This window comes from Triplophysa dalaica, chromosome 4 (assembly GCF_015846415.1).
Source record: "Triplophysa dalaica isolate WHDGS20190420 chromosome 4, ASM1584641v1, whole genome shotgun sequence".
NCBI classification, from domain to species: Eukaryota; Metazoa; Chordata; class Actinopteri; order Cypriniformes; family Nemacheilidae; genus Triplophysa; species Triplophysa dalaica.
This window is the reverse complement of record NC_079545.1, coordinates 26,739,209-26,744,356: the sequence shown is the minus strand read 5'-3', so window position 1 is coordinate 26,744,356 and position 5,148 is coordinate 26,739,209.

The window sequence follows — 5,148 nt, the reverse complement described above, 5'->3', positions numbered from 1 at the left end:
TATCCGCTTTGGTACTCCCTGTCCGAGGCCCCCTCGGCACGGATGCCCTAGGGGACCTTCAAACATTCTCTGTGTCCTGGATTGCCTTAAATTCGGCCCTGGCAACTCTCACGTTATCTTGAGACCGAGGCCCGGATACGTGCCCAAAGTTCCCACTTCTCCCTTTCGGGACCAAGTGGTGGACTTGCAGGCGCTCCCCATCGGGGAGGAAGACCCAACCCCATCCGTGTTGTGTCCTGGACCACACGCACAGCTTCAGTAGCTCTGACCAGCTCCTTGTCTGTGTTGAAGGAAAGCAGAAGGGGAAGGCTGTCTTCAAGCAGAGGCTGGTGCACTGGGTCATGGATGCCGTTACGACAGCATACCTATCTCAGAATCTCCCATGCCCATTGGCAGTGAGGGCTTACTCCACACGGGGTATAGCCACCTCCTGGGCACTGACCAGAAGCGCATCTCTAGCAGACATCTGTAGAGCTGCGGGTTGGGCTACACCCAAACACCTTCGCAAGGGTTAACAACCTTCGCGTAAACCCGGTGTCAGCCCACGTCCTGCGTGGCGACATGTAGGACTGGCATCCGGGGGGGCTTATGCCTGCAAAAGCACCTTTCCACCCTCCAGTGGGTTGGGTCAGTGTGCTATCTACCTCTCTTCTTACCCAAACATATGGCTAAGAACAGGTATCTCACCAACCTTCTTTCTTACCCTTGTTAAGAACAGGCATTCCATCCATGCAAAATTCCCCCTATACTTATAATGGATAATAATAAGCTACGAAACCACGCCCATAGCAACAAAATATGTTAATTTAGCAACCATTTAACAAGACCTATTACTCTACATCAGAACATCTTAGAGCTTGGGGTTTGGTTTGTTTCACTTGGGGCTTGAAGCATCATCATTCGGCTTCTGCTAAGCCATGCCCATAGCAACCAAGCAGGTTACCCTAACAACCATTTAGCAATACCTATATCTCTGCATCAGAACATCATAGAGACACAGGGGTTGTTGGTTCGTCATAGCTGTCCTATTATAACATTTATACATATTTTTGACTTTATCGTCTGTTCTTTGATTAAACCTCTTCATACCTGTTGTCAAGAAGTTGAATATAAGCTTTTTTGTGCAATAATAGATTGAGAATGAACTGAGATGTACACTTGAATGTGTGTCAATTTGGATCTCCCGGCGCCTTAAGAGACAGAGATGGCAGCAGTTAGACTTGGTTGTAGAAGTTTTTGTGCAGTACTTATCCGGGACACTTTGTGTAGTTGTTTCCTACTGTATAGAATATGGTAAACACATTTATTAATAAACTGTTCAGGGACTGGAAATGCAATGAATCAAAAGTAAATCAGAACCGCAGGTTTACAGCATAAAAAAAATCACCTTTCACATCTTAGATGTAACCAATATATTAGAGGCCAACTAAACTACTGGATTAGATTTATAGGCATACAAGTTGGAGAGGAGAGAAGAAAATGTTACCAAACCTGATACAACCCTTTGATAAATTGTAATGGTCAATTTGAATCATACGCACCTCAAAAATCAGTCATATACTGGCTACACTGCATTAAGTTAAAATATACCATAAAAAAGAATGGGTAATAGTATAATGAACTCTACCTGTAACTATAATAAACCCTACATGTAAATATAACTGTCTGTGACATTTCTTATAAACCATCTAGATCTCAGCATGCGCCAAAAATGTACAGACCATTGGACAAATTTGTCTAATTACTTCCTTGCTGTGTTCTGTGTCAAGTGAACCACATGCTGATACATTTGCATTAGCACTGAATGAGACAGAGAGGTCTGTTCCTCTCTTTAATTATGGTGGCTGAACAAGAATGTGAGACATTGCAGGAGTCCCGGGCTTTTCGTTTGCTTTTGAGCTGGACACCCTCAGAGTCCATTTTTGTTGAATAGGCTATCAAATATTTTTGGGTGCATTTTTTTTTCGGCCATTCTAATGGCTTCACCTTGACTCAGAATGTGAAATATAATTAGCTGCTGAAGAACTTCAGAGAAAGCAACATTTTTAATTCACACATGTCCACTTTATTGAAGAGACACAGGAGATGAATAATACAATTAGGGACCTTTCATATTCTGAAATCATATTTAATATTTACACAGCCACCAATTCCATAAGACACGATTTGAGTTGTGAAGCATGTCAAACAAACAAATGGCAATTATTGTTTGCACTTGTTCAGATGAAAGCAAGAATTCTGTGTGATCCAGGACCACCGTCAGTGTTTCAAATATGCTGCATCTTTTAATGCATCATTAAATGAGGAACTCCAAACATTACTCCCATTCAAGAGCCCCTTAAAATTATTTCTTGAGATCTCTATTGATTAATGTTGGCGATGACTGCATGCTTCCAACTTTCCTGTTTACTCCCAAGTTAAGATTTGTGTTCAGGTGATATGATGTTACAAATCGCTTGCGACATCAATTTCAATGCATTTGTATCGAAGAGATATATTATTTTTTGCAGGTTGAAAAGCTTGCAAGAGTTGGTTTTATACCAGATTTCTGAATTGATTGTTTGGTGCACACTGGTAAATAAATCCTTTTAGGTGGTAATTTAGGGATCATTCGGTTATGTTAGTGGTTCACTTGGTGAGGTGAAAGTTATTATGATTCACCTTTCTTTTTCTCATTCCTTTTCTTCACCACACTTTGGGAAATTAATGAAGAAGTTTATTCTTCTGTCATGCCAGATCTTTTAATGAAATATGAGAATACTGTTAGTCAAAATGATCATAACTTAAAGTGATTATTAACTTAAACTAACAAGGGACATAAGGAACTGAAACAAACACTAAAACAAAACATAAACCTGATGGTTTATTGTACGTACCGGTCTAAAGAGGAATAACACATAATCTTGTTTCCTTCCGATGTGTCTTTCTCATGAATGAAGCAGTGAGGCTGGAAGCAAAACTGTAACCTTGTTTCAATCCTATACAGCTCTGCACTCATCGTGGTACAGTTACGTGGGTGACGCAAACATACTGCAATTTAGCCTCAGTGTCCCAAAGGGGATAACAACTTTATTCAACAAAATGTGTAAGGCAGCGTTCAGATTCCAAGCGACATGATCCCATTCATTTCAATGGAGAGCTGACCAGTCCAAACTATTGGAGACCAGGTGGGCGTGTCTAGCAGTAGGGTTGCACGGTGTACTGGTGCTACAGTAGCATCGCGATGCTAAACCTTCAAAATACCCAAGATGCCTATCTATTTTTGAAACGGTTGTATCGTAGTACCGTAGTTAATGTTCCATATGCCCATTCATAGTCATTTGAACAAATACATCTGCAATTTTTTGGAGTTCACTCCAAAATGAATGTGTGTTTTGAATGTCTCGGACGAGTTATTGATTGTTGGTTAAGTTGGTTAAATGATTCACTAACTCAGTAGAAAATTGATGCCACCTACTGGCCGTTCAAGTTGTGCATTTAAAGTAAGTCTAATATTTCCCTTTTTAAAGAATGCTGTATCGATTCAATTTTTCCAATATTTGAATTAGTTACTAAATGAAAAATGATCTAGTGTACTTTAGTATTTTCTACAGTAAACTACTAAAACTCATAGACACTAGTGTTTTTGAGTCTTATCATAGTAAATATTTAAGTATACTACAGTATTTGCTACAATTTATCAAAATATTACAGTTAAGACAACAACATATTCTAGGGCAAAGTATAACACGGTTTACTATAGTAAATACAAAATGTTTAATCTAAATCTGTGTTTTTATATAGATTTGAATTATATGGCAGAGCATCGTGATACTTCTTGGTATCGAGATACTTCAGTTGATATAGTATCATAAGACATGTTTATGGTACCGTGACAACCCCATCTAGCAGCACGTCAAGTTGAGAAATGTTCAACTTCATGCAAATGAAGAGCGATTTTCAAAAGCGACAACCAAAAGATGGTAGAACTAACGTGATCACTGACAACCAATAGGATGATGGTAGACGTGATCACTGACAGCCAATAGGAAGATGGTAGAGCTAACGTGATCAGTAGATATCGTCACTCATGCAACCACTATTGGGAAGTTCTGGGAACACCCACTGGCGACTTGCAGCGACAAAGTCGTTTATAATCTGAGCCCAGTTAAGGTTTATTTTAAATTAGAACAGTGCATTAGTTAAATTAGAATATCTAGAAAATCAATGCAAAGTCGCGATAGGACATAAGGCGCGAGATAAGCGATTCGCGCGTCGCAAAATGCTACGCGTCGCCAAATGCTACGCGGCCCCAACTGAGCGTTTCGGGCGTTTGACCATTATCGAAACAGAAATAAAAAGGATCTTGCTTGGATGAAAGTGAGTGAGGAGGTCGGACAATCTGGTAACGAGCTTTAGACAATTTGAGCTATAAATCTAGTGGAGACTGGAACCACCTGGCAGAAGCCCCTCCCTTGAAGCGAATTGGATTACGTGAATTTGACGCGCGAATGAAGTGAGTAAACTCAAAATGTTCAAGCGTCCAACTACGCGCGAATAGCGCGATTTATTCGTGCAAGTCGCGTTTGGTATGAACACACAGTAAGATGTCATACAATGTGTATACACGATTAAAGGTTAAAAAACGCTGTATTTTCCAGAAACCGTGCATGTTTATATCTCCTCTTTGCTCCGCCTCTCTGAAACGCGCTGATATTTTACAAAGCTCGTCGCTCTGAAAAGTGAGGTGTGCTATGATTGGCCAGTTTACTAGTGCTTAGTGATTGGGCGAATACTGCACGGAAATGTAACGCCTCTTACCATATTTGGAACATCAGGTTCTAAAGCATATTAACTGACAGGTACGCCCACCTTACTTGCGTTAAGATTTGGGCGGTCTTAGTCAAATCGTGTTACGAACTGACGTAGATTCGCCGGGGTGTGGCTACAGGCAGGTCTGGGTTAGCATTCGCTTCTAGATTAAATAGGCCTACAGCTTTTGTTCCGACAATTACATTTTTGCAATTTTACGTGTCTAATACATGCATGGGCAGCTTATAACACACCAAATAAAAATACGTATTTCCGGCGAATCACCCCTTTAACCTGTTGATTATTCACAAAGCACAAAAGGTTACACGTCAAGACTAATACGTTAAACAAAGCAGT